General features: G+C 44.5%; 1 protein-coding gene across 1 annotated transcript in view; it reads left to right on the top strand.

Moving 5' to 3' along the window:
* Window positions 1–23,491: 23,491 nt before the first annotated feature.
* The window catches only part of LOC124545176 (fructose-bisphosphate aldolase-like), a 60,540-nt gene continuing 57,091 nt past the window's right edge, over window positions 23,492–26,940 (top strand). Inside the window, exon 1 of the mRNA XM_047124015.1 lies at window positions 23,492–23,642. The gene's annotated coding sequence lies outside the window, so the exon portion shown is untranslated. The remainder of the gene's footprint in view (window positions 23,643–26,940) is intronic.

The raw sequence follows: 26,940 nt of genomic DNA, 5'->3' as shown, positions 1-26,940 counted from the left end.
GACAACCAATAATAATTATAATGCTGACCATAAACAAAGATGTGATAGGAAGTACTTACTTTTTCTTTCCTTCTTTTTCTGCAGGGCTGTGTTGGACTGGGACTGCTGTTGACGCTTCATGGTTCTTCTTCTTCTTCTGCTGCTGCTGCTGCTGCTGGCTGACTGAGCGAAACTGAAGTCCTAGAGCTGCTGAGCCAGCCCTATACCCCCTCCAATTATGTTACCAGATACCACCATCCTACTGGCTGAAGCCTAATATGTGACTGGATGAAGGGTTCTTATTGGTTCCACCATTTTCCCCCAGACCGCCATCTTGGATTAAATCATGGGAGGGATGACAGCACCCTCTGGTGGCAGTACTGTGTACTAGGTCAGTTGGACTCCAGGCCTCATGGTGAACACACTGGATGGAGCTACTGCCTACGACAACTTAAATTGTTTAAATAAACAATGCATTCAAAATAGAGACTTACGCCCATCCTATCCAGTACAGACTGAGTCCTTTTCCCACCAATTCCAAGGAAGAGGTGGTGATCAGATGACTTAGATTAGAGGAGGTAGCCCAACTGACCTATTTTCGTGCCAAAATTTGAATTTCCCACCATTTTCTTGGGGAAGGGGGTAGGGTAGGGGAGGGGAGGGAGTTAGGTTAGGGAAGGTAGCCCAATTGACCTATTTTCCTGCCAAAATTTGAACTTCCTGCCATGATGTCATTGTAGAGTTGCCACATCTATCGCCGCGATCTTGGATCCGCCATCTTGAATAAATTTGGTGGGGCAGAATAAAGGTTGCCCTTCTACTGATGTAACAATGAATTACAGTGCATTATTTGCTTTAAAAGATTAAAGATTTGTCTGCCGTTTCTATGAAATAACGAAAGAAGGAGATTATGGTAATGGTAATAAATTAAAAACCTAATAACTGTTCATTCAGAATGAACAATAAAAGTAGAAAGTAGCCAATCTGCTGCCGGTGTCTACATAATATGCCTGTATCAGTTTCTAGCTTTCGAAAACGGACAAATTAACAGGAAAAACTGATTTCTCCAACCTCAGTTTTCACCCTTTGGCACTGACTATCCGTAATGCATAAACATGATTTTTTAGCAGAGTTTCAAATAATTAGAATCAAATCGAGAATACTGGTGATTTTTTTCTAGTATTCAGGCACTTACCATTTTTCTTTGTTCGATTTTCACGTTTATTGCACGAAATAATAGGAACATAAAATCGAAAATCGCTTATTTCAGAAACCGGTTATGTTGAGCGATTTTAACAGTCGGTTTAAACTGGAGTGAAAAAAAAAACGAAATAAACGAAAACCGGTTGTTTCAGCGATAACCGCCACCCATATGACAGACTCAATTTACTGGGAGAATGCCGGCGAAGTGTAACGTACGCGTGAAAGACAGTCACTTACAATGCTCTCTTTCGGCCAATAATTGAGTAAAAGATAGAAAAGTTTCCAAGACGAGATGCAAGGTTGAGTGGTGTCTCGGACTTCGGCGTATGGCCAAGGTGTCCTTAAGCAACGGCGCGGATTCGTTGTTGGTACAAAAGAGAACAAGGCGCAGCTATTAACACAGGAATAGGTGGCAAAACAGAAAAATTCCGCCTCCCGTCAAATCTTTCTCCGTACCAAAGCAGTCCTCTTGCAACTGCTCCAGAGAGTTGATATCGCTTCGAAATATCTTTAGTTTAAATTTCGCTGACATCGAGATATCTATTTGCATCGTAATTTTTATCATACCAATTCTCTTCCGCCTTTCCACTGAAGAATTCGCCATTCAAGAGTTTAATGTGGGAAGGAAATCTATAGTAATCTCCTGCCTCTCTTCAAAGCTCAAAAAATTACCAATAGTTCAATTCGTAACACCCTAAAGTTGCGCTACATTGCAATTAGAAGGCAGCATCTTGAACTTGATTAACCCTTTATTACAGGAGAGAAAGCACACAATAACTTCAAAAAAATTGTTCAAATGGCTATGAGCACTATGGGACTTAACTTCTGAGGTCATCAGTCCCCTAGAACTTAGAACTACTTAAACCTAACTAACCTAAAGACATCACACACATCCATGCCCGAGGCAGGATTCGAACCTGCGACCGTAGCGGTCGCGCGGTTCCAGACTGTAGCGCCTAGAACCGCTCGGCCACTCCGGCAGGCACACAATAACTTCCGAACATTCCGTACAAGGGGTCCCATACACAGTAACACATTCCTTTTCATTTCAACATCCAAGTTAAATAATTTAACAATTAAGAATCTCTCTGTGGCAGCTCATAGATATACAACTTGCGGTAATAGCGAAACTCGAGTATTACAAGTATTCACCTTGTTTATATACGTTTCTGCCCATTTGAGTCTCAGTAACAGTTATGGTGCAGTATTGTCGTTGCTGCAAATCTAAAGAGAAATAATTGAAACAAATGTATAACTGTAAATATCATATTGATATGAGACAATCTATATATTGAAGAATATTGAGACACGGTATTATAAAGTCTTATACTATGTAGATAATTTCCGCGATTTTATGGCCATGTGTTTGCAAGAGAGGTGCTGGTTAAATTTGCAAGTGTGTTTGAGTAAACTGCCAGTCAGTGTACACATATGGGTGCATATGCAGATCAAATTTTTACATGGCAGTCTGAGTATTTTCTACACTGTAATGCAGGTTCTCAGACCCTGAGTATTTCTGCATGACGCAGATTCCTGTACAGTGCCATTGTAACGTAATTAATTAGAACAGATTCGACAATATGAATCAGCGCAATAGAAAACGTAAAAAAATATTGTTGACTGTCTCTTCTTATCCCGTTATAAAAAGAAGTAATAAAGTGGAATCTGATCTATGATACTGTGGCAAAAGAGTACAGTACAGTTGCTTTTCACATCTTTAAGCCCACTTTAGTTCCTGGTATGAAATTGTTGAGATGTCTCTAAAACGTGTATACAAAGTTTCCCTGTACTTCTGAAGATGATCTGTCTGTAGCACTCAAAATACACTAAGCGCTATACGGACTAAAATGCGCCGTCACAAAATCATGTGACTTGAGCTGCAGGATTTGGTGAGGGGCAGAATTCTCTATCTGCGCATCCGAATGCTCACTCCGTAGGTATTTATACTCTACGTGCAACTTCTGTGTGTGTTCTGTGAAAAAAACAAAGGCGAGTAACATACTACACGACTGCCTGCAAGCGTGACGACTTTTTGACGTCATACACAATATCGACAACCTTAGGAACTGCTATCGACTTTCGTTAGCGTTCAAAAAATGGTTCAAATGGCTCTGAGCACTATCCAACTTAACTTCTGAGGTCATCAGTCGCCTAGAACTTAGAACTAATTAAACCTAACTAACCTAAGGACATCACACACATCCATGCCCGAGGCAGGATTCGAACCTGCGACCGTAGCGGCGGCCGCTCGGCTCCAGACTAGCGCCTAGAACCGCACGGCCAATCCGGCCGGCCGTTAGCGTTCAATGTGGCCTCTGTCGCACATGTGGTTAGCGGCAGGAATACACGGAAGCACCAAAGAAACTGGTACAGACATGCGTATTCAAATACAGAGATATTTTAAGTCATAATACGGCGCAGTTGTCGGCAACGCCTATATAAGACAACGAGTGTCTGGCGCATTTGTCAGATCGGTTACCGCTGCTACAATGGCAGGTTATCAAGATTTAAGTGAGTTAACGTGGTGTTATAGTCGGTGCACGAGCGATGGGACACAGCACCTCCGAAGAAGCGATAAAGTGGGGATCTTACCGTACGACCATTTGACGAGTGTACCGTGAATATCATGAATCCGGTGAAACATGAAATCTTCGACATCGTTGCGGCCGGAAAAAGATCCTGCAAGAACGAGACCAACGACGACTGAACAGAAACGTTCAACGTGACAGAAGTGCGATCCTCCCACAAATTGTTGCAGACTTCAGTGCTAGGCCACCAACAAGTGACAGCGTGTGAACCATTGGACGAAACATGATCGATATGGGCTTTCGGAGCCGAAGGCCCACTCGTATACCCTTGATGACTGCGCGACACAAAACTTTACGCCTCGTCTGGGCCCGTCAACACAGACATTGGACTGTTGGTGACTGGAAACATCTTTCCTTGTCGTACCTGTCTCGTTTCAAATTATATCGAGCAGATGGATGTGTACGGATATGGAGACAACCTCATGAATCCATGGGCCCTGCATGTCAGCAGGGTACTGTTCAAGCAGGTGGAGGCTCTGTAATGGTGTGGGGCGTGTGCAGTTGGAGTGATGTGGGACCCCCTGATACGTCTAGGTACGACTCTGGCAGGTGACACGTACGTAAGCATCCTGTTCGATCAACTGCATCCATATATGTCCATTGTGCATTGCGACGGACTTGGGCAATTCCAGCAGGACATTACGACACCCTGCACGTCCAGAATTGCCACACAGTGGCTCCAGGAACACTCTTCTGAGTTTAAACACTTCCACTGCCCACCAAACTACCCAGACCTAAACATCATTGAGCAAGTCTGGGATGCCTTGCAACGTGCTGTTCGGAAGAGATCTCCACCTTCTCGGCCTCTTACGGATTTGTGGACAGCCCTGCAGGATTCATGGTGTCAGTTCCCTCCAGCACTACTTCAGACAGTAGTCGAGTTCATGCCACGTCGTGTTGCGGCACTTCTGTGTGCCCGTGGAGTCCAACACAATATTAGGTAGGTGTACCAGTTAGTTTGGCTCTTTAGTGTATATCAACCTGAAATGCCATTGGTTTTAAGGAAGTCTTGTGAGATTTGTGATACCCGCGAAATACTTGTTATTACTCACCGTTTCACTGATGAAAGGATATGAATTTTGTATCTGCTCGTTTCAGTCGCAGCATTTAAATCTCTCCTCTGAGGTTCCTGTGCAAACACATATTCGGAAACAAACAGTCAAATATTTATTTCGTTATTCGTTCTCCAATCAGACGGAAATGTCAAATAACGTCGAATATTGCAGGACATAGGCCTACTTGTCTTACATTGTTAAGGAATGTGTTAACAACGCTAAGATGAAAAAAGAAATTAGCATGTAGTGAGGTGCAAACCTCCACTTTGCGACATGTAAACCACGACATAATGCATTATATTAGTGGTTAGTGAAGTGATTTCCGTCTCCTGTCTTTGTTGCCGTAATATCTCTTGAAAGCTTGTATCGCTGAGTAAGTAACATTTAATGATAAGAGTGACGTATTTGTGATGCATTTCTATTGCGCCTTCGTCTTGAAACGGCATGCTGCAAGTTGCACTACAAAACAGTTAAATATGAGAAAGTACATATGGTGCATGCTGCATCAGTTGTCGATTTTGCGTACGATTACAGGCAGTCTTGTGAGATGGGCGCGGCGCGGGGCAGTGGCGGCCTTCGACCCGCCCCCATCAGTGGCCAGAAGCCGCCGCCCTGTTAACTCCCGCGATGGCCCCCCCCCCCCCCCCCCGACTCTCGTAATGCGCTTAAGTGGTATGACGACGAAAACAACGCCAAGGACAATAACAAAACACCAGAGCACAGGCCCACGTTCTCATTGCTCCCTCACACATTAATACAGCGGAAATCGATAAATTAGAGTTCGTCACGGGTTTGTTTAGTCAGCGTGAGACGTCAGAGAGACCCCGCAGGAAACAGCAGTGGGAGACGCTACAAGGGAGAGGCTGTGCATCGCGGAGAATCTTGCTCACAAAATTCTGAGAAACCACGTTCCAGACAGAGTCAAGAAACACACTGCTGCCGCCAACAAACAACCCAGGTAATGACCTCAAAGCTAAAATGGAGAAATTCGTGACTATATAGAGGAGTACTGACAATCTTCCTTCCTAAATACTAGCCGCAATTGGAATAGAAAGGCCGCAAGATGATGGTGGCTACGTTCACGTGGTGATATAACGTATCTGCGCCCAGTGAAATTTGCGCCCGTACAAAAATCTGTGAAATCTGCCCCCATATTACTGGAAACTACCTGCTCACTGAGTCTCGGACTCCGAGAGTTCTCCCTTGTCTACGGAAACGCTCCGTATGTTTCACGGCCTGTCTGCGCTCCCAAAGCCGACGTCCACACCTGTGGATGACCGCTTCAACAATAACCCTTTGTGCGACGCTAACGTAGGCTGAAATTTTGTTAAGAAGCAGCTTAGCATAGTCAACATTAGAGAGCAAACAGAAATGACGCAGAAATAAGAAAAGGCTCGCGAGTCGACGTTTTAGAAGAAGTAGAGATTGTGCTGAAAACAACAGTCTTGGTTGCGGAACTGATTTTATTACTTTATTCATTCATGATGCGCGTTTCGCGTAATACAAGGCATTTCAGATTACAGTATAGTGTTGGTAAATGGGCTTTTGCCCGCCCGGTTGGCCGTGTGGCTTAACGCATGGCTTTCCGGACTGGGAAGGAGCGCCTGGTCCCCGGCACGAATCCGCCCGGCGGATTTGTGTCGAGGTCCGGTGAACCGGCCAGTCTGTAGATGATTTTTAGGCAGTTTTCCATCTGCGTCGGCGAATGCGGGCTGGTTCCCCTTATTCCGCCTCAGTTACACTATGTCGGCGATTGCTGCGCAAACAAGTTCTCCACGTATGCGTCATCACCATTACTCTACCACGCAAAGATATGGGTTACACTCGTCTGGTGTGAGACGTTCCCTGGGGGGTCCACCGGGGGCCGAACCGCACAATAACCCTGGGTTCGGTGTGGGGTGGCGGAGGGCTGAAGTGGACTGTGGTGGTAGCCGTTGTGGGGTTGTGGACCACTGCGGCTGCGGCGGGGACGGAGCCTCTCCGTCGTTTCTAGGTCCCCGGTTAACATACAATACAATACAAATGGGTTTTCGGTGCCACTATTGGGGCATCGGCAAAAATAGAGTGCCCTCGTCTTTTATAGTAAAATAAATCGAGACAAGTATGTGCTCACATAATATGTTAAAAATGTAACTCCCAATAACTTAGCACGTCTGTGTAGCATAGAGCAGTCGATACAAAGCAGGACCGGGCTTACTATAGGCTCAGTATATTACCTCAGACCGGAGAACGAAGATCGGTGCCTCCACAGTATTTACCATGTGACGGACTGTGTGCGGACCTGATCCTGCCTCGTATCCATTGGCCTACACTACGCAGACCTGCAACGTTATCGGATGTTACGCTTCTAAAATACGACGTGAGCACACACTTCGTTTCATTTACTTTAATATATATCATGAGGGGAGTCTATTTTTGCCGATGCCCTAATCGTGGCACCCAAAACCAAATTACCAACACTGTGATGGCCGTTCTGAACATACCTCGTAGTAGGCGAAACACGCGTCCGCACTGTCGCCTCATAAACAAAGTAAGAGCCTACGGAATATCAGACCGGCTGTGTGGCTGGGTTGAAGAGTTTTTAGCAAACGGAACACAGCATGTTGTTCTCAATGGAGAGACGTCTACAAAGGTTAAAGTAACCTCTGGCGTGCCACAGGGGAGTATCATGGGACCACTGCATTTTACAACATATATAAATGACCTAGTAGATAGTGTCGGAAGTTCCATGCGGCTTTTCGCGGATGATGCTGTAGTATACAGAGAAGTTGCAGCATTAGAAAATTGCAGCGAAGTGCAGGAAGATCTGCAGCGGATAGGCACTTGGTGCAGGAAGTGGCAACTGACTCTTAACATAGACAAATGTAATGTATTGCGAATACATAGAAAGAAGGATCCTTTATTGTATGATTATATGATAGCGGAACAAACACTGGTAGCAGTTACTTCTGTAAAATATCTGGGAGTATGCGTGCGGAACGATTTGAAGTGGAGTGATCATAGAAAATTAATTGTTGGTAAGGCGGGTGCCAGGTTGAGATTCATTGGGAGAGTCCTTAGAAAATGTAGTCTAGCAACAAAGGAGGTGGCTGACAAAACACTCGTTCGACCTATTCCTGAGTATTGCTCATGAGTGTGGGATGCGTACCAGGTCGGGTTGACAGAGGATATAGAGAAGATCCAAAGAAGAGCGGCGCGTTTCGTCACAGGGTTATTTGGTAAGCGTGATAGCGTTACGGAGATGTTTAGCAAACTCAAGTGGCAGACTCTGCAAGAGAGGCGCTCTGCATCGCGGTGTAGCGTGCTTTCCAGGTTTCGAGAGGGTGCGTTTCTGGATTGAATATATTGCTTTACCGTACTTATACCTCCCGAGGAGATCACGAATGTAAAATTAGAGAGATTCGAGCGCGCACGGAGGATTTCCGGCAGTCGTTCTTCCCGCGAACCATACGCGACTGGAACAGGAAAGGGAGGTAATGACAGTGGCACGTAAAGTGCCCTCCACCACTCACCGTTGGGTGGCTTGCGGAGTATAAATGTAGATGTAGATGTAGATGTAGAATAAATAACGGAATAAAATCAATTCTCTAACCAAGATTGTTGTTTTCATCACATTCTGCATATTGGTTGTTGTACGAACACCTCACGAAGTACAAATCCTTGTAGAACTGAAGATCTACCCTGCAAAAAGGAAGTAGCAGACTGCTTAATGGGCAAAATGAATTTACGAGTAGTGCCTCCTTTAACATTTATGATCATCTGTTTGGCTGATCCGGGCGCTGCGGTTTATTTCTACTGGAGCCGCCCTATCCGAGGGCCGCCAACGTCGCCAAGCAAATGACAAAATGTAAACATCCTGCGGACGGAAGAAGTGCGCGACGTAAACTCCTGCGATACGCCTTCTTTCACACTCGTGTTGCACTGGTTCCAGTTGCTTTAATGTTTAAATCTTCTTTTCCTTCTTATGTGATGCGTAGTCCGTTCCCAATACAAAAAATTACGTTGTGCATCAACATTTTAATTTTTTGTTGTTGTCGTTTGATGTTACGTAAGTTACTTTATGGTGCATACTCTGGCCTTTTAAAGTATGTCTCACTTAATATACGGTTTTGTACGGTTGCTAATATATCTTCCACGTGGAAATAGTGACAGTGAATGATACGCAGAACCATGTGTATAAAGAAAACTGTTTTCGTGTTTTAGAGTCACATGTAGACGACCTGGGCATGTGGCACCAGGACGGGGAGGAAAGGCTATGTTCAGCTTACATCGCCTGTACAAGCTCTTACTGCAGGCTTTTTAGTTACTATTTCAGCGCAACTTACCGAGCGAGGTGGCGCAGTCGTTAGTACACTGGACTCGCATTCGGCAGGACGACCATTCAAACCTGCCTCCGGCCATCCTAGTTTAGGTTTTCCGTGATTTCCCTAAATAGCTTCAGGCAAATGCCGGGATGGTTCCTTTGAAAGGGCCCGGCCAACTTCCTTCCACATCCTTCCCTTATCCGATGGGACCGATGACCCCGCTTTTTGGTCCCCTCCACTAAACTAACCAACTAACCAACCAACCAACAACGCAACTTATATACAGGGCGTAGTCAACAAAGTGGAAACGCCGCCTGGAATGTATACTTGAACAGACAGTCAGATGCTAGTCGAGACCGCACGTTGCGCTGCTGTATTCGACCACGGACGGGTGATTGTGAGCGGAGTGTGTCGGAGCTGAGTGAATTCGAACGTGGGCAAACCACTGGTGCTCGTATGGTGGGAGTTTACGTAACCCAAGTGGCAGAAGCGTTTGCAGTTTCAACAGGCCCCATACCGAAGATTTACGCAGCAGAGAGGGAAAGTGTAGAAACGTCATTCGCCAAGTCACAACGCGGACGGAAGTGCTCGCGACGAACGTCACCGGAGAGGATTGTGGGGAAGAACAAGAGGGCGGACGACAGCTGCGGAAGTCACCGAAAAACTGAATGTCGCGCTAGCGAATCCTCTCGGCACTAAACCAACACGAACGGAGCACCACAAGCAGGAAATAGCAGGGCGTGGCGCCGAAGCCATAAACTGTGGAGAAATCGAAGGAAGTGATTTGGACGGATGTGTCTTGTTTCACGCTGTTTCCAACTCCTCAAGGGTGAGACACGGCCGGAGTTCGGTGATGACTTGGAAACAGTATTGTGGTATTCCAGGGATCCTGCGGTTGCATTGCCAAGGCTTATGTGACTGTTTTGGCTGGTGGAAATAAATTCAGCCGAAATTTTTACAAAGGACCTAACCGTGTTCAGAAACAATACATTAATTATTGGTGGTGGACTGTTTATTGCTATCAGAAGTAGTTTACCTTGTAGTGAAATTTAAGTCGTTAGTTCCTTTGAGTTAGTATGGGTAAAGGTTATATTTGACAACCGGAATAAATTAATAATAACTGGTTCGTTTTACCGATACCCGGACACAGATGATACAGTACTGAGCCTTTTAAAGAAAATTTGAATCTTATTTCAAATAGGAACCCCACTCATACAATTATACAATTATAGCTGTTTCAATCTACCATCAATGTGTTGGCAAAAATAAACGTTTAAAGCGTAGCCATAAAACTTCATCCGAAATTGTGCTGAATGTTTTTTGAGAAAATTATTTTGAGTGATTAGTGCAGCAGCCAACTCGAAGTGTAAATGTTTGCGGAACATTTTTACCTATTAGCAACAAATAATATTGTGCAAAAAGGGAGCATAATGACGGATACAAGGATTATCGGCCACAAGGCAGTCGTAACTGGACTGAATACCGTAAGACCCAAACTCACTAAAAATGAAGGTAAATGCATCTATTTAGAAAAGAAGGTCAAAATTCACTTCACGCCTTCAGATTAGACTACGTAAGTACACAGCTGTACATCTACATCTATCTACATCTACATGGATACTCTGCAAATCATATTTAAGTGCCTGGCAGAGAGTTCATCGAACCACCTTCACAATTCTCTATTATTCCAATCTCGTACAGCGCGCGGAAAGAATGAACACCTGTATCTTTCCGTACGAGCTCTGATTTCCCTTATTTTATCGTGGTGATCGTTCCTCCCTATGTAGGTCGGTGTCAACAAAATATTTTCGCATTCGGAGGAGAAAGCTCGTGATTGGAATTTCGTGAGAAGATTCCGTCGCAACGAAAAACGCCTTTCTTTTAATGATTTCCAGCCCAAATCCTGCATCATTTCTGTGAACACTCCCCCATATTTCGCGATAGTACAAAACGCGCTGCCTTTCTTGAAACTTTTTCGATGTACTCCGTTAGTCCTATCTGGTATGGATCCCACACCGTGCAGCAGTATTCTAAAAGAGGACGGACAAGCATAGTGTAAGCAGTCTCCTTAGTAGGTATGTTACATTTTCTAAGTTTCCTGCCAATAAAATGCAGTCTTTGTTTAGGCTTCCCCACAATATTTTCTATGTGTTCATTCCAATTTAAGTAGTTCGTAGTTGTAATACCTAGATATTTAGTTGAATTTACGGCATTTAGATTAGACTGATTTATCGTGTAACCGAATTTTAACGAGTACCTTTTAGCACTCAAGTGGATACCCTCACACTTTTCGTTATTTAGGGTAAAAAAAATGGTTCAAATGGCTCTGAGCACTATGGGACTTAACATCTATGGTCATCAGTCCCCTAGAACTTAGAACTACTTAAACCTAACTAACCTAAGGACATCACACAACACCCAGCCATCACGAGGCAGAGAAAATCCCTGACCCCGCCGGGAATCGAACCCGGGAACCCGGGCGTGGGAAGCGAAAACGCTACCGCACGACCACGAGATGCGGCCATTTAGGGTCAACTGCCACTTTTCGCACCAATCAGATATCTTTTCTAAATCGTTTTGCACTTTGTTTTGATCTTCTGGTTACTTTATTAGTCGATAAACAACAGCGTCATCTGCAAACAACCGAAGATGAATGCTCAGATTGTCTCCCAAATCGTTTATATGGATAAGGAACAGCGACTATAACAATACCTTGGGGAGCGCCTGAAATCACTTCTGTTTTACTCGATGACTTTCCGTCAATTATTACGAACTGTGACCTCTCTGACAGGAAATCGCAAATCCAGTCACATAACTGAGACGATATTCCATAAGGACGTAATTTCACTATGAGCCGCTTGTGTGGTACAGTGTCAAAAGCCTTCCGGAAATCCAGAAATACGGAATCGATCTGAAATCCCTTGTCAATAGCACTCAACAATTCATGTGAATTAAGAGCTAGTTGCGTTTCACAGGAACGATGTTTTCTAAAACCATGTTGACAGTGTGTCAATAGACCGTTTCCTTCGAGGTAATTCATAATATTCGAACACAATATATGTTCTAAAATCCTGGTGCATATCGACATTAACGATATGGCCTGTAATTTAGTGGATTACTCCTACTACCTTTCTTGAATATTGGTGTGACCTGTGCGACTTTCCAGTCCTTGGGTACGGATCTTTCGTCGAGCGAAACGGTTGTATATGATTGTTAAGTATGGAGCTAGTGTATCAGCACACTCCTAAAGGAACCTAATTGGTATACAGTCTGGACCAAAAGACTTGCTTTTATTAAGTGATTTGAGTTGCTTCACTACTCCGAGGATATTTAATTCTACGTTACTCATGTTGGCAGCTGTTCTCGATTCGAATTCTGAAATATTTACTTTGCCTTCTTTTGTGAAGGCATTTCGGAAGGCTGTGTTTAGTAACTCTGCTTTGGCCGCACTGTCTCCGATAGTATCTCCATTGTTATCGTGCAGAGAAGGCATTGATTGTTTCTTGCCGGTAACATACTTCACATACGACCAGAATCTCTTTGGATTTTCTGCCAGGTTTCGAGACAAAGTTTCGTTGTGGAAACTGTTATAAGCATCTCGCATTGAACTCTGCGCTAAATTTCGAGCTTCTGTAAAGGATCGCCAATCTTGGGGATTTTGCGTCTGTTTAAATTTGGCATGTTTGTTTCATTGTTTGTGCAACAGTGTTCTAACCAGTTTCGTGTACCAAGGAGGATCAGCTCCGTCGTTTGTTAATTTATTTGGTATAAATCTCTCGATTGCTGCCGGTAGTATTTCTTTGAATTTAAGCCACATCTGGTCTACAGCTACATTATTAACTTGAAATGAGTGGACATTGTCTCTCAGGAAGGCGTCAAGTGAATTTTTATCTGCTTTTTTGAATAGGCATATTTTTCGCTTATTTTTCGAGGATTTGAGGATTACAATATTCAATCTCGCTACGACAACCCTGTGTTCACTAATCCCTGTATCGGTTTTGATGCTCGTTATTAACTCAGGATTATTTGTTGCTAAGAGGTCAAGTGTGTTTCACAACCGTTTACTATTCGCGTGGGCTCATATACCAACTGCTCGAAATAATTTTCAGAGAATGCGTTTAGCACAATTTCGGATGATATTTTATGCGTACCTCCGGAATGAAACATGTATTTTCGCCAACATTAAAGTCACCACCAACTATTATCGTATGAGTCGGGTACGAGTTAGAAATCAAACTCAAGTTTTCTTTGAATCTTTCAGCAACTGTATTATCTGAACTGGGAGGTCGGTAAAAGGATCCAGTTATTATTTTATTCCGGTTGCCAACAATTACCTCTGCCCGTACAAACTCACAGGAATTATCTACTTCAATTTCGCGACAAGATAAACTACTTCTAATAGCAACAAACACGCCTCCGCCTACCGTGTTTAGCCTATCTTTTCGGATCACGGTTAGGTTCTTCGCAAAAATTTCGGCTGAACTTATATCCGGCTTTAGCCAGCTTTCAGTGCTTATAACAATTTCAGCATCAGTGCTTTCTATTAGCACTTGGAGCTGTGGTACTTTCTCAACACAGCTACGACAATTTACAACTGTTATACCAATGGTTCGTGTATCTAAGTTCTTCATGTGTTCAGCCTGCACCCTTTGTGACTGAAGCCCTTCTTGTGATTTCCCGAGACCCTCTAACCTAAAAAACCGCCCAGACCACGCCACACAGCCCCTGGTACCCGTGTAGCCACCTCCTGCGTATAGTGGACACCTGACCTATTCAGCGGGACCCGAAACCCAACCACCCATTGGCGCAAGTCGAGGAATCTGCAGCCTACACGGTCGCAGAACCGTCTGAGCCTCTGATTCAGACCCTCCACTCGGCTCTGTACCAGAGGTCCGCAATCGGTCCTGTCGACTATGCTGCAGATGGTCAGCTCTGCTTTCATCTTGCAAGCAAGACTGGCAGCCTTTACCACTTCTGTTAGCCGCTCGAAACCAGAGAGAATCACTTCTGATCCGAAGTGACACACATCATTGGTACCGACGTGAGCAACCACCTGCAGTCGGCTGCACCCTGTGCTCTTCATGGCATCCGGGTGGACCCTTTCCACATCTGGAATGACTCCACCCGGTATGCACACGGAGTGCACATCGGTTTTCTTGTCAGCCAAGTCCCTAAGGGGCCCCGTAACGTGCCTAACGTTGGAGCTCCCGACTAGCAATAGTCCCACCCTCTACGATTGCCCGGATCTTGCAGGCTGAGTGGTTTCCTCTGGAACTCAAAGAAATAATATCGACAGCAATTGATAGACGCAGAACACATAAATTAATAAGCGATGGTACTGTTCCCCCATGGTACACAAGTGGGTCAGAACACTGTTGCAGATGCAACGAAAAAAGCATGCCAAATTTGAAAGAATTCAAAATCCCCAAGATACTTGAAATTCCAGAGAAGCTCGAAATTTGGTGCAAACTTCAATGTGAGATGCTTTTAATAGTTTCCACAACGAAACTGTCTCGAAATTACAGTAATTGACGGAAAGTCATCGAGTAAAACGGAAGTAATATCTGGAAGTGTTACAGACTCTGTAGTGTTCCTGGTCTACGTAAACGACATAGGACACAATCTGAGCAGCTCTCTTAGATTATTTGAAGATGATGCAGGCATTTGCCGTCTGGTAAAGTCATCAGATGAACAAAATCAATTACAAAACTATTTAGGCAAGGTGTCTGTATGGTGAGAAAAGCGACGGTTGACTCTAAATAAAGAAAAGTGTGAAAGCATCTAGATGCGGACTAAATGGAATCCGCTAAATTTCGTTTATATGAAACGCACAAAATGCAAAGGATGTAAATTCAAGTAAATTAGAAGGATTACATAGACAATGTTGTGGGTAAAGCAAACCAAAAACTACAATGTGTAGGCAGAAAACTTTAGAAAGAGCAAAAGGTCTATTAGAGAGTCTGCTTGCGCCAAGCTTGTCCGCCCTCTTCTGTAGTATTGTTGTGCGATGTCGGATCCGCATCAGATGGAACTGACAGAGGACGTCGAAAAAGTTCAAAGAAGGGCAGCTCGTTTTGTATTGTCGCGCAGTAGGGGAGAGAGTCCTACTGGCATGATAAATGAGTTGGGGTGGCAATAATTAAAACAAAGGGTTTTTCATAGCGGCAGGATCTTCTAGTGAAATTTCCATCATCCGCTTTCTCCTCCGATTGCGAAAATATCCTGTTGGCGCCCACCTACATAGGGTGAAATGATCATCATCATAAAATAGGAGAAATCAGAGCTCGCATAGAAAGATTTAAGTGCTTGTTTTTCCCGCACCGGCTTTCGATGAAATGAAATGAAATGTCGTGTGGCTAGGGTCTCCCGTCGGGTAGACCGTTCGCCTTCTTTCGATTTGACGCCACTTCGGCGACCTGCGCGTCGATGGGGATGAAATGATGATGATTAGGACAACACAACACCCAGTCCCTGAGCGGAGAAAATCTCCGATCCAGCCGGGAATCGAACCCGGACCCTTTGGATTGACAGTCTGTCATGCTGACCACTCAGCTACCGGGGGCGGACCCCGGCTTTCGATAGTGTAATGGTAGAGAAAGAGCTTGAAGATGGTTCGGTGAGTCCTCTGCCACGCATTTAATTGTGAACTGCAGGCCCCTCCTTGTACAATTTTTTTTTCCCCAATGGTGCTGCTGTGTTTCAAGGCGAGAGGTCCCTGTTCACACAACTCGCATCGTCCAGCATCGGTTTTGTGAGCATGAGGATCAACTGTCGCGTCTCCCCTGGCCACTACAGTCACCAGATCTTAACACACACATCAAAAAAAGTTTTGCATCACCCTGGTTCACAGAACTCCTGAAGATAGACGCTGACTGTGGATATTGTATCACAGACACAGTCCCTTGGACTGCTCTGAGATGTCACTAAATCCACGCAAAGATGTAACACAGCCATGAATGAGCAGCGCCTATTAGACTGAGGGAGCCCGACAGCCGATCATTTCCAGTCATTCCACAAGGAAGGAGGTACAGGGCTTGTGTTGCCTGTAGTTCAATCATGTCTAGACGGTCAGTACCGCGGTTCGATCACGTCCGCTTTGTTACATTGTGCCAGGAAGGGCTCTGAACAAGGGATGTGTCCAGGCTTCTCGGAGTGAACCAAAGGAGATGTGGAGGGGTACAGAGAGACAGGAGCTGTCGATGACATGCCTAGCTCAGGCCGCCCAAGGGCCACTACTGCAGTGGATGACTGATACCTAAGGGTTATGGGTCGGAGGAACCCTAACAGCAACGCCACCATGTTGAATAATGTGCTTTTCGTGCAGCCTCAGGTCGTCGTGTTACGACTCAGACTGTGCGCAATAGGCTGCAGGATGAGCAACTTCACTCCCGACGTCCATGACGAGGTCCATCTTTGCGACCACGACACCGCGCAGCGTGGTGGCACAGATGGGCCCAATAACATGCCGAAATGGCCGCTCAGAATTGGCATCACGTTCTCTTCACCGATGAGTGTCGCATATGCCTTCAACCAGACAATCGTTTGGAGGCAACCCGGTCAGACTGAACGCGCCTTAGACACACTGTCCAGCGAGTGCAGCAAGGTGGAGGTTCCCTGCTGTTTTGGGGCAGCATTATGTGGGGCAGACGTACGCCGCTGGTGGTCACGGAAGGCGCCGGAACGGCTGTACGATACGTGAATGCCATCCTCCGACCGATAGTGCAACCATATCGGCAGCATATTGGCGAGGCATTCGCCTTCATGGGCGACAATTCGCGCCACGATCGTGCACATCTTGTGAATGACTTCCTTCAGGATAACGACGTTGGATCGACTAGAGTGACCAGCATGTTCTCCAGACATGAACCCTATAGAACATGTCTAGGATAGATTGAAAAGGACTGTTTATGGACGACGTGGCCCACCAACCACTCTGAGCGATCTACGCCGATTCGCCGTTGAGGAGTGGGACAATCTGGACCAACAGTGCCTTAATGAACTTGTGGATAGTATGCCACGAGGAATACAGGCATGCATCAATGCAAGAGGACGTGATACTGGGTATTACAGGTACCGGTGTGTACAGCAGTCTGGACCACCACCTCTGAAGGTCTACCTGTATGGTGATACAACATGCAGTGTGTGGTTTTCATGACAAATAAAAAGGGCGGAAATGACGTTTATGTTGACCTCTATTCCAATTTTCTGTACAGGTTCCTGAACTCTCGGAACCGAGGTGATGCAAAACTTCTTTTGATGTGTATATTACAGTACTTTGGAAAGAAGAGTGAGCGATCGCTGTCCACCTTCATCATAGTTACCTCAACTTGCCATTATTTTGCAGGACGAACGGCACAGGAAAACCACACAGCAGCTGTATTTACCCATTGCCAGACGGCTGGAAGCTGTTTTGAATGGCAGTGGGTTTGCTACTCCGTAATCTGTTATGTTTGTCCACCCCCTTGTCCATTACATGTACCGTCTGCTGATCCAGGGCTACGGACCCTATTTTATTTTACGTTTGTTTTAAAGCAAACTTTCTGAGGTAGGGTATATACTCTTTTCAAAAATCCATGTCTGTAATTGGGTTTGTACGTTTTCACATTGCAGTTTATGAAGATCCGGTCATAAACCAAAATTTTATGACTGCGACAGAAAGCCAATAAAATAAATTTTGGTTACATCCGACTGTAAGAAAAATTGGCAATACAGCTTTTTCTCGAGCAACTGCAGTCCTCTTCGCCAGTTGTTACTATGAAGCAAAAGGTGTTCCTTGCGGCGTGGGGGGAGTGGCGACGTACGTAAAAAACAGTATTCCATTTGAGTCCAAAGATGTATCACGGCACTGCACTAAACAGATATTTGAATGTTGTGCAGGGGCAGTTGAATTTACTGAAACTAAACTTCTAATGTTTGTTGTTTTATAGGTCCCCTAACTGACTTCAGAGCATTTCTGCTCAGGCTAGAGAGGGTTCTTGATTCACTTTATAGGAAGTATCAGAAATTAGTTATATGTAGCGACTTCAATATTAATTTTGTATATGATTGTGCAAGAAAAAGAATACATTCAAATGATCTGATGTAGACTGAGTTTTTTTCCAACTAGGGTGCAGGGGAACAGTGGCACAGTCGTACACAATATTTTTATTCATTCTTCATTACTAAATGGGCATTCTGCTAGTAAAAGGGAGAAATGCCTTTCAGGCCATGATGCACAAATTTTGACACTAAAAGGCTTTTGTAATCAAACAAATGTCACATATAATTACAAATTATGTAGGAAAGTTAATCCAACCGCAATAGAGTAGAGAGTTTTTTAAACCTCGTCAAGGAAAAAGGGTGGCAGGATGTTTATGGTGACGATAACATAGATGATAAATATAATGCTTTCCTTAACACATTTCTGATGGTTTTTGAGAGTTGCTTACCATTAGAACGTCGTAAATGGGGTACTAGCAGTAAAAGGCAGCCTGAGTGGCCGACTAGTGGGACAACGATATCAAGTAGAGCAAAGCGGGAATTATATCAAAATGTTAGAAGTAGTCACAGTCAAGCTACAGTAGCCCATTACGAGAAGTACTGTAAGATGCTTAAAAATGTTATTAGGAAGGCAAAGAGTATGTAGTACGCAAACAGAATAGCTAATTCACAGGATAAAATTAAAACCATATCGGCAGCTGCGAAGAAAGAATCTGGTCTGCAGCACAACGTCGACGATATAAAGTCAATTCGTAATAAAAATATTTCTGTTCCTGATAAATCAGATATAATGTACAGTATATAACAATCATTTTCTGAGCATTGCTGGTGAATTTAATAAAAATTTAGTTTCTACAGGAAATCATATAACTTTCTTGGCAAATGCCTTTCCGAGATTGATGTCTGAAATACTCCTCTGTGATACAGACAAATGGGAGATTGTCAATAATTAAATCACTGAAGACTGAGGACTCTCACGGATATGATGGAGTGCCTAACAGAATATTAAAGTACTGTGCTGCACATGTTAGCCCTATACTTAGCCATATTTGTACTTTTTCCTGTAGGAATGGTCAGTTCCCTGAACGATTAAAGTACTCAGTAGTAAAGCCGATTTATAAAGAAGGAGAAAGGAATAATGTAGACAATTTTAGGCCTTTTTCTATGCCATCAGTGTTAGCTAAAGTTATTGAAAAGGCTGTGTATGTAAGGATAATTGATCATTTTATATCACCTAATTTGTTATCAAATGTAAAGTTCGGCTTTAGAAGTCGTTTAGTAACTGAAAATGCAATATTCTGTTTTCTCTGTGAGGTACTGGACGAGTTGAACAAAAGGTTTCGAACGCTAGGCTTTTTTTTTATTTAACTAAGGCATTTGGTCGTGTTGATCACAAAATATTGCTCCAGAAGTTGGACCATTACAGAATATAGGGAGTAGATCACAATTGGTTGACCTCTTACGTTAGCAACAGACAGCAGAAGGTCATTATTAACAGTATTGATAACGGCTGTGACGTGGGGTCTGAGTGCGGTACAGTCATGTGGGGGGTGCCACAGGGATCAGTGTTGGGGCCGCTCCTGTTCCTTATTTGTACAAATGATATGCCCTCTAGTACTATGGATAACTCTAATTTCCGTTTGCTGATGACACTAGTTTGGTAGTAAAGAATGTTGTGTGAAACGTTGGCTCAGTTTCAAATAGTGCAGTTTATGACCTATGTTCATTGCTTGTAGAAAATAAACTAGCGCTAAATCACAGTAAGACTCAGTTTTTACAGTTTCTAACACACAATTCAACAAAACCTGACGTTTTAATTTCACAGAATGGGCATGTGATGAGTGGAACCGAACAGTTCAAATTTCTAGGTTTTCAGGTAGATAGTAAACTGTCGTGGAAAGGCCATGTTCCGGATATTGTTCAAAGACTTAATGCTGCCATTTTTACTATTTGAACGGTATCTGATCGTTCGAGAAGAAAATTAGTCTACTTTGCTTGTTTTCATTCGATTACGTCGTATGGTATTATATTTTGGGGTAACTTTTCCCGTTCTAAAAGGATATTTGTGGCTCAGAAACGGGTGGTTCGGGCAATAAGTGGTGTAAGTTCGCGAACCTCTTGTTAACCCCTGTGCACTAGTCTGGGTATTTTGACATTGACGTCTAATATATGAGGGCTGGAACTTAAATAGTCGCAACTATTCATTCACAACCGATACAAAAGAGTTATATGGTGCGAATGGAACAGTCTACTGCACGTCGAATCTCTGGAACAGTTCTGAATCGAATGCCACGAAGTGGTTCCTTCGTCTTCGGAATCAAATCAAAGTCACAAGGACTTGCGTCCGGGGAGTATGGTGGATGGTACAGTACTTCCCAGTCCCATCGACTGAACGGAGCAGCCACAGCTTGCGCTGTATGCGCCTTCGTATTGTCGCGCTAAACGATGGGTGGATTGCGCAAAAGTGTCGCCGCTTCTTTCGCAAAGCTGGTCGCAGGTGATGCTCCAAAAAACGAACAGTAATACTGTGCACTGACGGTCTGCCGTGGGAGAACGTAATGCGTTAGGATAACACCATCACAGTCGTATTTTTTCTTGTTTTATTATCCGCATAATCGATTTTCGGTCACTAAGTGACCATCCTCAGTGCTGTAATATACAATTAAAATTGGTAGGCACTGGTATCAACAAGCTTAGAGCGATCACATAGTTTATGTGATTTTAATTGTATATTACAGCACTGAGGACGGTCACTAAGTGACCGAAAATTGATTTTGCGGATAATAAAACAACAAAAAATACGACCAATGCTGATTCTCCTTCCAATTCTATCCACTATTTGGTCGTGGTGCACAGAACACTCCATGGAGTCGCCAATCAGTACCATCAAAGTCGTTATACCGCTCGCTCACAAGTGACGGTGTTTCCCTCGATTGTGTGACTTGGGACGGGCTAGTCCGTTTCCTCGGAGGTAAGGTAGGTATGTCAACAACGTGTGCTATCAGCGACAATAGTGCATTCCATTGCACAGTGTCTCCACAGCAGTGTTGCCACTATTTAAGTTCCAACCTACGTATGTATATTCTCTACTATCATTTCTTGTTAACAGTATCAGCTTATTCGCTAGAGTAAGCGGCTTTCACTCTGTTAATACTCGGCAGAAATCCAATCTGCATTTCGATCGAACTTCCCTAACTCTTGTGCAGAAAAGTGTGCAGTATACTGTTGCATCCATTTTCAATAAGCTACCACACGAATTCAAAAATCTTAGCAGTAATTCACGCGGTTACAAATCTAAACTGAAGAGCTTCATAATGGGTCACTCCCTCTATTCTGTTGAGGAGTTCCTTGAAAAATTAAGCTGACTCTTATGTTATATTGTTAATGTGGAGATATCGAAATAGACGACAGAGGGATAGAGAAACAATTAAAATCGCTCAAAAGAGGAAAGGCCGCTGGACCTGATGGGATACCAGTTCGATTTTACACAGAGTACGCGAAGGAACTTGCCCCCCTTCTTGCAGCGGTGTACCGTAGGTCTCTAGAAGAGTGTAGCCTTCCAAAGGATTGGAAAAGGGCACAGGTCATCCCCGTTTTCAAGAAGGGACGTCGAACAGATGCGCAGAACTATAGACCAATATCTCTAACGTCGATCAGTTGTAGAATTTTGGAACACGTATTATGTTCGAGTATAATGACTTTGCTGGAGACTAGAAATCTACTCTGTAGGAACCAGCATGGGTTTCGAAAAACACGGTCGTGTGAAACCCAGCTCGCGCTATTCGTCCACGAGACTCAGAGGACCATAGACAAGGGTTCACAGGTAGATGTCGTGTTTCTTGACTTCCGCAAGGCGTTGGATACAGTTCCCCACAGTCGTTTAATGAACAAAGTAAGAGCATGTGGACTATCAGACCAATTGTGTGATTGGATTGAAGAGTTCCTAGATAACAGAACGCAGCATGTCATTCTCAACGGAGAGAAGTCTTCAGAAGTAAGAGTGATTTCAGGTGTGCCGCAGGGGAGTGTCGTAGGACCGTTGCTACTCACAATATGCATAAATGACCTTGTGGATGACATCGGAAGTTCACTGAGGCTTTTTGCAGATGATGCTGCGGTGTATCGAGAGGTTGTAACAATGGAAAATTGTACTGAAATGGAGGAGGACCTGCAGCGAATTGACGCATGGTGCAGGGAATGGCAATTGAATCTCAATGCAGACAAGTGTAATGTGCTGCGTATACATAGAAAGATAAATCCCTTATCATTTAGCTACAATACAGCAGGTCATCAACTGGAAGCAGTTAATTCCATAAATTATCTGGGAGTACGCATTAGGAGTGATTTAAAATGGAATGATCATATAAAGTTGATCGTCGCTAAAGCAGATGCCAGACTGAGATTCGTTGGAAGAATCCTAAGGAAATGCAATCCGAAAACAAAGGAAGTAGGTTACAGTACGCTTGTTCGCCCACTGCTTGAATACTGCTCAGCAGAGTGGGATCCGTACCAGATGGGGTTGATAGAAGAGATAGAGAAGATTCAACAGAGAGCAGCGCGCTTCGTTACAGGATCATTTAGTAATCGCGAAAGCATACGGAGATGATAGATAAACTCCAGTGGAAGACTGTGCAGGACAGACGCTCAGCAGCTCGGTACGGGCTTTTGTTAAAGTTTCGAGAACATACCTTCACCGAAGAGTCAAGCAGTATATTGCTCCCTCCTACTTATATCTCGCGAAGAGATCATGAGGATAAAATCAGAGAGATTAGAGCCCACACAGAAGCATACCGACAATCCTTCTTTCCACGAACAATACGAGACTGGAACAGAAGGGAGAACTGATAGAGGTATTCAAGGTACCCTCCGCCATACACAGTCAGGTGGCTTGCGGAGTATGGATGTAGATGTAGATGTAGAGATTTCTGGACCTTCCCTCTACCTTCTCTTGGCGCAAATTTCACTGGGCACCTTTTAAAGGGCGCGAACGCGTGGTGAATTGTGGAGCAGAGACGAAGAGGTAAAAGTAGGAATGTTATGTGATTATTTGTTCTAGTCGAAGCATCACTTTCTACTATGCAAATGACTAGAATGGATAACTTCCAAAGACCGAGAGAAATAAACTGAATGTAAACCAGGTGGAAGGAAAGCCCAAAAGTGATGCCACTATTCGAAATAGCGGATTGCAGCAGTCTTAACTTGCACTGATTATATAAATAGTGTTCTTGACACAGCACGGCCTCACGGTGTGTACAGCTGTCCGCTACCAGTGAAGGACGGTGTTTACTGAGAGACGAACAGAAGACTTGAAGCTCGTACGGTCGTCTTAGGTTCGCTGCCGCTTCGCGAGATAAGACCGTGGCGCCAGAAAAACAGCGGAGTCGCCTGGTTTGGAGCAGGAGGGGCTGACCTTACGAAACACCAGGGGCTGTGATGTAACAGAACGTCTGTATTAGAGCCTCGTACGAGGTCCGAATGACGCAGTTTGAGGCAGGCGTCTGACTTACGCACATCAGCAGCAGGACACAGCCCAGGTACGTTGTTGAACATTGCTTGTTATCGGTCACGTGATGAGGAAGTACTGACCCTTTTGACACTGTTCAAGGAGAACCTTTTTAATTACGGCTCACCATCAGATTACTTGTTTCTTTTAAAAAACTGAAATGTGTTGATTTTCCTACCGTTAAAAACTAGATGACTGGCAACCGGAATAGCTCTCGATTATATTGATGTTGATGCTGTAGTCTTCAGTCTAAATACTGATTTAACGCAGCTCTCCACTTTACACAATCCTGCATATCTACTGCTAGCTGCATCCAGTTGAACCTGCAGACTATTTACAATTGTAGGTCTACGTCTACCATTTTTACCCTCACACTTCACTCCGTTACCAAACCAACTTTCCGCTGAATCCTCAGGACGTGTGCTATCAACCTACTCCTTCTTATAATCAAACTCTGTCCGGTTTCGTTCGGTACTTCTTCAATGGTCATCAGATCTACCCAATTAATCTTTGGCCTTCTTCTGAAATATTATATTTCAAACACTTCTGTTACTTTCTAGTCTACTTTCAACTATCATTTAACAGTACATTTTGCAGTTGTTACTTTTGTATGGCCGACGCCTAGAGCCAAACTGTGTAGTGGGGGTGCTGTCATATCAGGCCTAGTTAATGGCTTCTGGAACAAAAACTTTTTTCAGGCGGCTGTCTACAGCATCGATATACTTGAAGAACTGCGTAGTACAGAACGTGCTGTTCAAATGGTTCAAATGGCTCTGAGCACTACGGGACTTAACATCTTAGGTCATCAGTCCCCTAGAACTTAGAACTAGTTAAACCTAACTAACCTAAGGACATCACACACATCCATGCCCGAGGCAGGATTCGATCCTGCGACCGTAGCAGTCGCGCGGTTCCGGACTGCGCGCCTAGAACCGCGAGACCACCGCGGCCGGCAGAACGTGCTGTCTTACAGTATATTTATTCACAGCGGATTTCGATCATTGATCATCTTCACGGTGGGAAAACATTCTGACAACTTCACATGTCATACATGCTATTTATCAGAAAATACACGGTCAGTTCGCAGGAGAGCTTCTGTAAAGTTTGGAAGGTAGGAGACGAGGTACTGGCAGAAGTAAAGCTGTGAAGGACGGGGCGTGAGTCGTGCTTGGGTAGCTCAGTTGGTAGAGCACTTGCCCGCGAAAGGCAAATGTCCCGAGTTCGAGTCTCGGTCTGGCACACAGTTTTCATCTGCCAGGAAGTCTCACATCAGCGCACACTCCGCTGCAGAGTGAAAATCTCATTCTGGAAATATTGGGTTTTGTTACTCAGTTACTCAGCGGCGGGAGAATACGCAGAACATCCAACAATTCTATCAGTCAATGCCAACCGAATAACTGTTTCAATAAATCATCCAATCTTTCTGAAATTGTAATAATTAGTTTTTTTTGTACACGTACATCACATCTACCATTTTCCGTTCGTTTCGGGTAATCTACCGATTTCCGTTCGTTTTAGGTAATTCCTTCGTGGTGCGTCGTCTTTTTTCTTTTCTCTTAGAATTTGTATTTATCAGGAAGTCTGTTCTGGAGGTATTTGTCTGGAGTAAAGCCATGTGCGGAAGTGAAACGGGGACGATAAGCATTTCGGATAAGAAGAGGCTGAAATTTTCGAAATACGTTGCTACAGAAGAATGTTGAGGACTAGATGGGTAGACCGTGTGACTAATGAAGAGGTAGTGCACAGAACTGGGGAGAAAATTTGCGGCATAACATGACTAAAAGAAGGAATGGTTTCATAGGGCACATTATGAGACAGTAAGAAATCAGCAATTTAGTACAGGAAGGAATTGAGGGAGGTAAAAATTGTAGAGGGAGACCAAGAGATGAATACGGAGAGCAAATTCAAGTGGACGTGGGATGCAGTAGCTGTGCGGGCGTGAAGGCGCTTGCTCAGGATACACTAGCGTGGAGGGCAGCGTCAGAGCAGTCTTTGGACGGAAGACAACAGGAGCGTGGCAAATGTAATTCAGAAAGTGTCGCACAAGTGCTTTTTAGTGGTGTGTTTCACTGGAATGGAGCTTCTTAGGCCTTATTCTGAAAGCTACACTATGTGATCAAAAGTATCCGGACACCTAGCTGAAAATGACTTACAAGTTCGTGCCGCGCTCCATCGGTAATGCTGGAATTCAATATGGTGTTGGACCATCCTCAGCCTTGATGATAGCTTCCACTCTCGCAGGCATACATTCAGTCAGGTGCTGGAAGGTTTCTTGGGGAATGGCAACCCATTCTTCACGGAAGGCTGCACTGAGGAGAGGTATCGATGTCGGTCGGTGAGGCCTGGCACGAAGTCGGCGTTCCAAAAACATACCAAAGGTGCTCCATAGGATTCAGGTCAGGACTGTGTGTAGGCGAGTCCATTACAGGGATGTTATTGTCGTGTAACCACTCCGCCACAGGCCGTCCGTTATGAATAGGTGCTCGATCGTGTTGAAAGATGCAATCGCCACCCCCGAATTGATCTTCAACAGTGGGAAGCGAGAAGGTACTTAAAATATCAATGCAAGTCTGTGCTGTGATAGTGCCACGCAAAACAACAAGGGGTGCAAGCCCCCTCTATCAAAAACACGGCCACACCATAACAGCACCGCCCACTATTCAGTCGTCCAATGTTTACGCTCCTTACACCATTCGTTTGGCATTTATCGGCGTAATGTGTGGCTTATGAGCAGCCGCTCGACCATGAAATCCAAGTTTTCTGACTTCCCGCCTAACTGCCATAGTACTTGCAGTGGATCCTGACGCAGTTTGGAATTCCTGCGTGATGGTCTGGATGGATGTCTGCCTATTACGCATTACGGCCCTCTTCGACTGTCGGCGGTCTCTGTCAGTCAACAGACGAGGTCGGCCTGTACGCTTTTGTGCCGTACGTGTCCCTTCGCGTTTCCACTTCACTATCTCAACGGAAACCGTGGACCTACGGATGCTTAGGAGTGTGGAAATTTCGTGTACCGACGTATGACACAAGTGACACCCAATCACCCGACCACGTTCGCAGTCCCTGAGTTCCGCGGAGCACCCCATTCTGCTCTCTCTCTCTCTCTCTCTCTCTCTCTCGATGCCTAATGACTACTGAGGTCGCTGATATGGAGTTCCAGGCAGTAGGTGGCAGCACAATGCATCTAATACGAAAAACGTATGGTTTTGGGGGTGTCCGGATAGTTTTCATCACATAGTGCACCTTTCCACATTTAGCATTTGTTGAAACGCAGTACGGGGACTGTATCCTAATAGCAGAAAACACCCCCCTACCGTAACACTGTCTCC

The sequence above is a fragment of the Schistocerca americana genome, chromosome 8 (assembly GCF_021461395.2).
Source record: "Schistocerca americana isolate TAMUIC-IGC-003095 chromosome 8, iqSchAmer2.1, whole genome shotgun sequence".
Taxonomy (NCBI): domain Eukaryota; kingdom Metazoa; phylum Arthropoda; class Insecta; order Orthoptera; family Acrididae; genus Schistocerca; species Schistocerca americana.
Note: the sequence above shows the minus strand (reverse complement) of the source record. Positions and strands in the feature narration are given on the sequence as shown.